The sequence below is a fragment of the Neodiprion virginianus genome, chromosome 7, assembly GCF_021901495.1.
Source record: "Neodiprion virginianus isolate iyNeoVirg1 chromosome 7, iyNeoVirg1.1, whole genome shotgun sequence".
Lineage (NCBI taxonomy): Eukaryota > Metazoa > Arthropoda > Insecta > Hymenoptera > Diprionidae > Neodiprion > Neodiprion virginianus.
In genome coordinates this window covers 14,180,276-14,192,952 of record NC_060883.1, presented here as the reverse complement: position 1 = coordinate 14,192,952, position 12,677 = coordinate 14,180,276, and the positions used below count along the sequence as shown (strand labels likewise).

General features: G+C 27.2%; 1 long non-coding RNA gene across 1 annotated transcript; it reads left to right on the top strand.

Annotated features, from left to right (window-relative positions):
- The first annotated feature begins 10,638 nt into the window (after nucleotides 1-10,638).
- On the top strand, nucleotides 10,639-11,497 carry LOC124308511 (uncharacterized). The gene is made up of 2 exons (XR_006909009.1): nucleotides 10,639-10,698; nucleotides 10,939-11,497. It is a non-coding gene; the product is annotated as an uncharacterized LOC124308511 (long non-coding RNA).
- The last annotated feature ends 1,180 nt before the right edge of the window (nucleotides 11,498-12,677 follow it).

Genomic DNA, 12,677 nt, shown 5'->3' with positions numbered 1-12,677 from the left:
TATATATATATATATACATATATGGATATGTATACATATATATATATATATATATACATATATGTATATATATATATATATATATATATATATATATATATATACATATGTATATGAATATATATATGTATATCATAATTTCCAATTTACTTTTAAAAAGAGGGAAAATGGAAAAAAAAAATTTTTCCACTATAATTCAATTTTTTAAAATTATGCATAATTTTTAGAAAAGTCCTAAATATTTTTAATTATTCGCTTATTTTTTATTTTATTTCATTTTTCAATAATTTTCTCCATTCACAATCATTTTTTATTTTATTACATTATTAACCTCAATTACCTTTATTTATATTTATTATATTATTGTATAATATAAATATATATATATATATATATATATATATATATACATATATATCTATATATATATATATATATATAGATATATGTACATATATATATGAATATATATATGTATATTATAATTTTCGATTTACTTTTAAAAAGAAGGAAATTAAAAAAAAAATTTTTTTTCACAATATTTCAATTTTTTAAAATTATGTATAATTATCAGAAAAATCCTAAATATTTTTGATTATTCGCTTATTTTTCATTTTATTTCATTTTTTTATGATTTTTCCGTCCACAATTATTTTTTATTTTATTACATCATTTACCTCAATTACCTTCATTTATATTTTATTATATTATTGTATAATATAAATATATATATATACATACATATATATATATATACACATATATATATATATATATATATATATATATATATATATACATATGTATATCATAATTTACAATTTACTTTTAAAAAATGTAGATTGAAAAAAAAAAAAATTTTTCTCACATTATTTCAATTTTTCAAAATTATGTATAATTATGAGAAAAATCCTGAATATTTTTAATCATTCGCTTATTTTTCATTTTATTTCATTTTCTTATAATTTGAGCCATTCACAATCATTTTTTATTTTATTACATTATTTACCTCAATTACCTGAATTTATATTTATTATATTATTGTATAATATAAATATATATATATATATATATATACATATATATCTATAAATATATATATATATATACATATATGTACATATATATATGAATATATATATGTATATTATAATTTTTGATTTACTTTTAAAAAGAAGGAAATTGAAAAAAAAAAAATTTTTTCACAATATTTCATTTTTTTATGATTTTTCCGTCCACAATTATTTTTTATTTTATTACATTATTTACCTCAATTACCTTCATTTATATTTTATTATATTATTGTATAATATAAATATATACATACATACATATATATATATACACATATATATATATATATATATATATATATATGTATGTATATGTATATATATATATATATTTATATATATATATAGATCTATATGTATATATATATTTATATATATTTTTATTATACATTAATATAATAGAATATAAATAAAGGTAATTGAGGTAAATAATGTGATAAAATAAAAAATGATTGTGAATGGAAAAAATTATAGGAAAATGAAATGAAATAAAAAAAAAGCGAATAATCAAAAATATTTAGGATTTTTCTGATAATTATACATAATTTTGAAAAATTGAAATATTGTGGAAAAAAATTTTTTTTTCAATTTTCCACTTTTTAAAAGTAAATTGAAAGTTATAATATACATATATATATTCATATATATACGTATACAGGGTGTCCCTAAATTGCCTCCCACGGACTAGCCAGCATAATACCTCGTTCAAATCCAACCGAGAATTTCTTTTCCGGAAGCTCGTCCGACGCATAGTTTTTGAATTATAAGCGATGGCGCTAGGCCAATCAGAGTGCACCATTTCATCTAGATTTGCCGCCACGGAAATTGCTGTTTTTTTCGTCTGGGTGAATTATTATTATTCGCTTACGAATTAAATATCGGCACCTCCCCTCTCTCGCTGCTGTATCCCTTATTCTTGAGGATGCGCTTCTGTTTACACACACAAGTGTGCGCCCATGGATGTGCGGCCGGCAGCGTGTGCCGCGGCAACAATACCGAGGTCAGCGCTCGAGAAGGGGTACAACAGCGAGTGAGGGGAGGTGCCGATATTTACTTTGTAACCGAATAATAATAATTCACCCAGGGAACAAAACAGCAATTTCCGTGGCGGCAAATCCAGATGAAATGGTGCACTCTGATTGGCCTAACGATATCGCTTATAATTCAAAAACTATGCGTCGGACGAGCTTCCGGAAAAGAAATTCTCGGTTGGATTTTAACAAGGTATCATGCTGGCTAGTCCGTGGGAGGCAATTTAGGGACACCCTGTATATATATATATATATATATACATATATATATATATATATATGTGTGTGTATGTATATTTATATATATATACATATATATGTATATATACATATACCCTAATATATATAAAATTCACGTGTCACAGTGTTTGTCACCAAACTCCTCCGAAACGGCTGAACCGATCACTATGAAATTTTGCATACACATTCGGTAGGTCTGAGAATAGGTTCATCACTTTTTTCATACTTCTTAGTGCTATTGTTTGATAAATATTCTTCATTTAATAATTTTTGGCATCGGTCGATAACTGCACAAGTGATAATTGCTCATCACCGGCTGATACCAGTTCAGCCCGCCAATTGTCGCTGCTTAATTCAATAATTTTTGGCATCGGTCGATGATTAGCCCGCCAGGTGTCGCTGCTAGGAGACTCATACACATTCGGTAGGTAATTTGTAAATGGTAACAATAATATAATATAAGAAAATACACAATGTTTACACTGAGTTTATAGAAAAATGACATTTATATTATTACCTAATATTATTATATGCCCGTGCGAAGCCGGGATGGGCTGCTAGTATTTATATATATTTATATTATACATTCATATAACAGAATATAAATGAAGGTAATTGAGGTAAATAATGTAATAAAATAAGAAATGATTGTGAATAGAGAATATTATAAAAAAATGAAATAAAATAAAAAATAAGCGAATAATTCAGAATATTTAGGATTTTTCTGATAATTATACATAATTTTAAAAAATTGAAACATTGTGGAAAAAATTTTTTTTTTTTAATTTCCCTCTCTTCAAAAGTAAATTGAAAATTATAATATACATAGATATATTCAAATATATATGTATATATATATATATATATATATATATATATATGTGTGTATATATATTTATATGTATATACATATATATGTATATATACATATATCCTAATATATATAAAATTCACGTGTCACAGTGTTTGTCACCAAACTCCTCCGAAACGGCTGAACCGATTACGATGAAATTTTGCATACACATTCGGTAGGTCTGAGAATAGGTTCATCACTTTTTCTATACTTCTTAGTGCTATTGTTTAATAATTATTCTTCATTTAATAATTTTTGGCATCGGTCGATAACTGCACAAGTGATAATTGCTCATCACCGGCTGATACCAGTTCAGCCCGCCAGGTGTCGCTGCTTAATTTAATAATTTTTGGCATCGGTCGATAATTAGCCCGCCAGGTGTCGCTGCTAGAAGACTCATACACATTCGGTAGGTAATTTGTAAATGGTAACAATAATATAATATAAGAAAATACACAATGTTTACACTGAGTTTATAGAAAAATAACATTTATATTATTACCTAATATTATTATATGCCCGTGCGAAGCCGGGATGGGCTGCTAGTATTTATATATATTCATATTATACATTAATATAATAGAATATAAATGAAGGTAATTGAGGTAAATAATGTCATAAAATAAGAAATGATTGTGAATGGAAAAAATTATAAAAAAATGAAATAAAATAAAAAATAAGCGAATAATTAAAAATATTCAGGATTTTTCTAATAATTATACATAATTTTGAAAAATTGAAATATTGTGGAAAAAGTTTTTTTTATTTCAATTTTCCTCTTTTAAAAGTAAATTGAACATTTCAATATACATATATATATTCACATATACATATATATATATATATGTAGACAAATATATATATATATATATATATCTATATATATATATATATATATATATATATATATATATATACATACATATATGTATATATACATATATATTTATCTACATGTCTTTATAATATACATCCATATAATAGAAAATGAATGAAGTCGATTGAGGTAAATAATGTAATGAAATGAAAAATGATTGTGAATGGAAAAGATTGTGAAAAAATGAAATAAAATGAAAAATAAGCGAATAATTAAAAATATTGAGGATTTTTCTAATAATTATACATAATTTCGAAAAATTGAAATATTGTGGGAAAAATTTTTTTTTTCTCAATTTCCCTTTTTTCAAAAGTAAATCGAAAATTATATTATACATATATATATCCATATATATATATATTTATATACATATATATAAACATACATATATACATATACTTTTTGACATACATTCATAATATACATCCATATAATGGAATATAAATGAAGGTAATTAAGGTAAGTAATGTAATAAAATAAAAAATGATCATAAATGAAAGAAATTATAAAGAAATGAAATCGAATAAAAAATAAGCGGATGATTCGAAATATTTAAGATTTTCCTAATAATTATACATAATTTTAAAAAATTGAAATAATGTGGAATGAGATTTTTTTTCTTTCAATGTCCCTCTCTTTAAAAGTACATTGGAAATTATAATATACATATATGTATTCATATATACAGGGTGTCCCTAAATTGAGGGACACGGACCAGCCAGCGTGATACCTGACCGAAATGCAACCGAGAATTTCTTTACCGGAAGCTCGTCCGACGCACAGTTTTTGAATTATAAGCGATAGCGTTAGGCCAATCAGAGTGCACCATTTCATCTGGATTTGCCGCCACGGAAATTGCTGTTTTGTTCGCTGGATGAATTATTATTATTCGGTTACAAAGTAAATATCGGCACCACCCCTCTCTCGCTGTTGTACCCCTTCTCGAGCGCTGACCTCGGTATTGTTGCCGCGGCACACGCTGCCGGCCGCACACCCACGGACGCACACTTGTGTGTGTGAAAATAAGCGAATGCCCAGCTACACAATACTACCAAACACACATCTACGCGTGAAAATAAAAGTAAATCTCGAAATAAATCAGCGGATTTAAGATTCAACGTTATAAAACACTTCCAATCATCGATGTATGCATAAAACTAGAGATTTTAGATGATTGATATGCCGTTAGGGTTCATAATTAGTCATTCAATCAATCTGAATTATGCTTTCCGAACATTTTCTGTGTCTTTGCAACACAACTTTTCCACTAGTTTCAAATTCATCATTGACATCCGATTTTTCAATAATGCGAGGGAAAAATAACTCGCTGAATTGACGTGTCAATAGGTTTGTAAATCAATTACAATTCACCTGAGTTAACACAAAATAACTAAATAAATGAGAATTCACTGAATCAGTGAAAATGGTAACTGAAATCATGAGAATAATTTGAGATATAACTGAATTAGGAAGAGTTGTGATAAGTTAAGTTACTTAAGTATTAATTACTCAAAATTTATCAAACTTAAAAATATTTTGAATAAGACTATGAATTATCAAAATATCTCTTCTGATCTTAAGACTCCACGCAGAAATTTACCAAATCGATTAATTTTTACCAATTCAATCGAGCCGTGTCCGATTATTTTGTTGAAATCGATTAATCGATATATCGATTATTCTCAGATAAGTGGCCATCACTAGCATTGATCTCAACAATTTGAACGTTACTTGCCACTCCAGACACACATTGAATCGACGAGGAAATAACTGGGAATTTGCATGACACCATATTTTTTTGAGTTGAATTAATTGAATTTATTCATGTAATTCGACTTCATTTTTCTGATCCAAATAATGATTGATATTTTTCCTTAAATTCGGATAGATTTATTAAATTCAAATTGCTTCATTTGAATTCAGGTATTTGGAAATTTTCTTCTTCTTGATTTAAAATTACTTTTTTATTTGAATTTAATTATTTTTCTCTCTAAACATAAAATTTTGGCACGAATCTAAAGTTATTCAAAGTGACTTGACTTATCACAACTCTTCCTAATTCAGTTATATCTCAAATAATTCTCATGATTTCAGTTATCATTTTTAGTGATTCCGTGAATTCTCATTTATTCAGTTATTTTGTGGTAACTCAGGTGAATTGTAATTGATTTACAAACCTATTGACACGTCAATTCAGCGAGTTGTTGTTTCCTCGCATTATTGAAGAATCGGATGTCAATGATGAATTTGAAACTAGTGGAAAAGTTGTGTTGCAAAGACACAGAAAATGTTCGGAAAGCATAATTCAGATTGATTGAATGACTAATTATGAACCCTAACGGCATATCAATCATCTAAAATCTCTAGTTTTATGCATACATCGATGATTGGAAGTGTTTTATAACGTTGAATCTTAAATCCGCTGATTTATTTCGAGATTTACTTTTATTTTCACGCGTAGATGTGTGTTTGGTAGTATTGTGTAGCTGGGCATTCGCTTATTTTCACACACACAAGTGTGCGTCCGTGGGTGTGCGGCCGGCAGCGTGTGCCGCGGCAACAATACCGAGGTCAGCGCTCGAGAAGGGGTACAACAGCGAGAGAGGGGTGGTGCCGATATTTACTTTGTAACCGAATAATAATAATTCATCCAGCGAACAAAACAGCAATTTCCGTGGCGGCAAATCCAGATGAAATGGTGCACTCTGATTGGCCTAACGCTATCGCTTATAATTCAAAAACTATGCGTCGGACGACCTTCCGGTAAAGAAATTCTCGGTTGCATTTCGGTCAGGTATCACGCTGGCTGGTCCGTGTCCCTCAATTTAGGGACACCCTGTATATATATTTATATACATATATATAAACATACATATATACATATACTTTTTGACATACATTCATAATATACATCCATATAATGGAATATAAATGAAGGTAATTAAGGTAAGTAATGCAATAAAATAAAAAATGATCATAAATGAAAGAAATTATAAAGAAATGAAATCGAATAAAAAATAAGCGGATGATTCGAAATATTTAAGATTTTCCTAATAATTATACATAATTTTAAAAAATTGAAATAATGTGGAATGAGATTTTTTTTCTTTCAATGTCCCTCTCTTTAAAAGTACATTGGAAATTATAATATACATATATGTATTCATGTATTCATATATACATATATATATACATATATATATGTATATATATATATATATATATATACATATATATTTGTATATATATTTATATATATTTATATTATACATTAATATAATAGAATATAAATGAAGGTAATTGAGGTAAATAATGTAATAAAATAAAAAATGATTGTGAATGGAGAAAATTATAAAAAAATGATATGAAATAAAAAATGAGCGAATAATTGAAAATATTCAGGATTCTTCTAATAATTATACATAATTTTCAAAAATTGAAATAATGTGAGAAAAATTTTTTTTTTTTCAATTTCCCTCTTTTTGAAAGTAAATCGAACATCATAATATACATATATATTTATATATATATATATATATATATATAGATATGTATATATATATATATATATATATATATATATATATATATATATATATATATATATAAATATATATATATATATATATACATGTATATGTATATATATATTTATATATATTCATATTATACATTGATATAATAGAATAAAAATGAAGGTAATCAAGGTAAATAATGTAATAAAATAAAAAATGATTGTGAATGGAAAAAATTATAAAAAAATAAAATAAAATGAAAAATAAGCGAATAATTGAAAATATTTAGGATTTTTCTAATAATTATACATGATTTTAAAAAATTTAAATAATGTTGGAAAAAATTTTTTTTTTTCAATTTTCCATTTTTTCAAAGTAAATTGAAAATTATAATATATATATATATATGTACACAAATATATGTATATTTTCATTTATATATATTTATATTATACATTAATATAATAGTATACAAATTAAGGTAATTGAGGTAAATAATGTAATAAAATAAAAAATAATCGTGAATGGAAGAATCATAAGGAAATGAAATAGAATAGAAAATGAGCGAATAATTAAAAATATTTAGGATTTGTCTGATAATTATACATAATTTTAAGGAATTGAAATATTGTGGAAAAAATTTTTTTTTTAATTTCCCTCTTTTTAAAAGTAAATTGAAAATTATAATATACAGATATATATTCCTATATATATTCATATATATATGTATATATATATATATATGTGTATATATATATATATGTATATATATATATATATATATATATATATATATTCGTATATATATATATATATATATATATAGATATATATGTATATATATATTTATATATATTTATATTATACATTAATATAATAAAATATAAATGAAGGTAATTAAGGTAAATAATGTGATAAAATAAAAAATGATTGTGAAAGGAAAAAATTATGAAAAAATGAAATAAAATAAAAAATAAGCGACTAATTAAAAATATTCAGGATTTTTCTAATAATTATACATTATTTTGAAAAACTAAAATAATGTAAGAAAAAATTTTTTTTTTCAATTTCCCATTTTTTAAAAGTAAATTGAAAATTATAATATACATATGTATATATATATATATATATATATGTGTATATCTATATATATATATATATATATATATATATATATATATATATATATATATATATATATACATGTAGATATATATGTATACCGGGACAATCTCTTGAAACTATACATATAATGCGCATGCGCGAGTTTTATCGGCTGCTCGGGCAGGTTGGCCACTCCGAGTTTCAGCTGTCAAACTCTGTTTCTGGCGGCGTAGTAGTTCATACGAATTTTTGAGGTTAGAATCTCAAACAGTCGAGGTAGTGACTCGGAAAGTTGATGCTAATGCTCTTTGAAAATTGGCTTTATTCGACTAAAATGAGAAATCTGTTTAAATGTTGGGTGCTTGGAAGAAACGCAGCAGGTAGGTGCGAACACTTTATTTAATCATTTTTATTATTTCGTACATTAGAAATAACAGTGGAATTTTTATCTATCAACAGGTGATACGACTAAAATAATTACATCTCTGATATTCACTGTTATCTGCCCATTCAATTTGTCAGACGTACAAAGATCATCGCCACTTTCAAGCAACTAAGCAACTTTCTCACTCTTTTGTGATTTCAGGCGGTAATATTGAATTTTATCACTTTCGAAAATGAGACATTAAACCGAGCGTTCAAGAAATTTAAATATCTCACCATCTGTAACGGAACTGTGAATCTTTTTTTTCTTGAAAATAGTTCAACAAAATTTACGAATAGTCGATAGTCAATGTATTTTTTCCGATTAACAAATTATTGCTACTACTATTTAAAATTTCCGAATGATTATCAGAATTTATTTCGCAAATTTTCAATGATGTTCGATTGAATAAATGAAGGGAACCTAATACTCAAATTGAAAATTCAAGTAATATTAGATTTATTAAAATGATTTCTGTATTTCATGTAAGTGCGGTTCGAAACAAAGAAAATCTAATCGAAAGCGTAGAACTCAGGAACGTAAATCACATCCTGTGACACAAGTTGAAAATCAAGTTTCTCAAAATGCGCCTCAATGTCACAATTAGCTTCAAGGACAATCATGTTTTAGAGTAATGTCAATTTTAAAGTAATGTAAAGATTGTGTCCCTTGTTCCATCAAAATAAATGAATATCTAATTTTTAACGAAGTTTATGAAGATTTTTTTCCAAATAATGTAATCCGATACAATATCTTGTTTATAGTCCTCCGAACATCACCTTCTAACAAGGATATTTGGAAAGAGTCCCTTTGTTGCAGAAACCATCATAAAATTCTTGGTTTTCAATTCGTGCTATTGAATAACTCTGTGTTTCAGGATCCATTTTCAATCTCAAAATGGGATTTTTTTTGCTCCAGATAATGCTAACATGAAATGCAGAAATAATTGCGGTACATGGAGATTCACAAGCTTTCAGTCTTAGCGTAGGACCCTATAAAGAGTGTAAAATTGAATTTGGTTTCAAGTTATCGTGCAACTAGCTAGCCAGATGACACCGTCAACTAAGATTAAATTTAAAGACATTTTTAACTGAACTTATTTAACAGTTCTAGATTTAGATTGATTCAGTATGCCTAGCAAAATTCAACCCTACAATTTAATTGAGGACTTGAAAAACTATTTATCTGAATTCAATGCCAAAGAGAGTAAAAGTAAGCTTCAAAATAAGATACCAAATCAAATGGTATAAAGTTTGAAAAACAATGCTGGTCAATAATAATGCTTAAATTACAATGGTGCACAGAATGATTCCTCGGTAGAATGAATTGGCAGCAACGGTTAAGTAACAAACTTATCGCTATTGGCTCGATCAAAGTAAAATGATGGGATATTCAGCCATTATGATCTGTAGTATATCCCGCTCTTCAATTTTGCCTCAACTGATGTTAAGAAGGTGGCGATGGCCTGATAAAATTCACTCTAGCACCTGATGTCTGACGAAACAACCAGGTTCGATGGTTCTAATGATTGCACCGCTCGAGAAACCAGGATCCTTGCCACCTAAACGTTTTGACCATCAGGTAAGACATAATTTTCCTCGTGTTAATTAAAGTTTAAACTTCGAGCCTACTGAAAAAAAAAACAATTTTATCATTGAATCCATGTTAAAATATTGTCATTGTCAAAGATCACGTAATTGGAAATTTACTTACATGCTTCCATGCCTGACAAATTTAGTCCCGCTTTGACAATGAATTATTTCGTACCTGAAAATATTAGAAGCTATTATTATCAAACAGGATCTTCCGGTATTTTTGAAGGCAAAAGAAACGGCAGCACTTTTTGAAAGGCCACCAATGGCCAGACGAGGGGTGATCAGAAGAGTGGAGATTGGTCTCCCAGTGTTATCGGACGATTGTCTTGTAAGTTATTGTTTTGTTTCCTAATTTTTCATTAATAGCATGATTTACACTGTAATATTAACTGTTGTTCTTTTTCTCTTTTTATTCTTGGATATCTGGTGAACCCTCTTTGTTAACGGAACATTGATTGTTGTACAATGGAGCTGCAAAAACTTTGTCAACTAATCAATGATGTCGGCGAGGTTTTTTGTGAGTATTGCGTCGGGTACGTTTTCTGTTAATTGCTACTCCTTGTCCCCCTAAGCTTCGTGTTTAAGATGAATAATTTCTTTATTCCTTGTTACTCATCTCTTTTATTTATTTCATGTTCATCGGCACTAATTACTGACTTCTGGAGCACTGCACCGTAACGAATCTACTCTGGAAATACCTTCTACTGGGTCTCAACCATTCATTTATTTTTAATTTTATGTAAATAAAGAATCTGTTCACAATAAACATTGTTTTTACTTACCTACCTCTGTTTGTCCAGATTCCCACTTGTTAATGACATTTCACGTTGAATGTCAGATTTCTTCTTTCAATAAATAACACCCAATTTCTGTATCATTTGATATTTGCTTTTCCGTTAAATTCTTTATTGCGTCGGTTGAATATCTTCCGAAATCAACCACGGTATTGCTGAACGATACTATTTTTCTTGAACAATACACGCTACGTAAAAATAAACAGCAGCATAACCTCAATCTACGGCTTTACGCGCGAGAGAATTACAGCTTTTGTTACATTTTGTGTACGTTGGCGCCTTGCTCAGCAGATGAAAACATCACCGCGGCGCGATTTCACCGACCAATGAGATTAAATTATTTGGCGCATGCGCGTTATATGTATAGTTTCAAGAGATTGTCCCGGTATATATATTTATATATATTTATATTATACATTTATATAATAAAATATAAATGAAGGTAATTGAGGTAAATAATGTAATAAAATAAAAAATGATTGTGAATGTAAAAAAATTATAGAATAATGAAATAAAATAAAAAAAAAGCGAATAATTAAAAATATATAGGATTTTTCTGATAATTATACATAATTTTAAAAAATTGAAAGATTGTGGAAAAAAATTTTTTTTTTCAATTTCCCTCTTTTTAAAAGTAAATTGAAAATTATAATATACATATATATATTCATATATATATGTATATATATATATATATATATATATATTGTTACAAAGGGTGAAATCACCCGTTTTGCCCCCTCTTTAATGATCTAGTAGTCAGCATAGATAAAAGACGTTTATAAACCTCTTATGTCTTCAAAAAGAATAAGGTTGCTGCGCCAACCGATATTATTGTTGTAATGTATTGATATACATTCCTAGTTGCATATGTATGTGTGATACCGTAGCGCCTCTACTCTCACGTTCAGAGAGCGAGTCAGTTGTGTGCATGGCTCCGACAAGCACATAGGTACTCCGGCATGCTCGTAGCATAGCCGTATCTTTATACATAATAAATCCATACGTCAAATATCATCCAGCTGTGTTGTGAGTAATCATTTATACCCTTACGTTACACCATTGATATATAATAACTGGCGACAAGAAAAAGAATCCCGCGTACTAGTACAGATAAACCTTTACCACGCGCTCAAAAACTATTTTGAGGTTAGTGGCAAACACGTGTTCG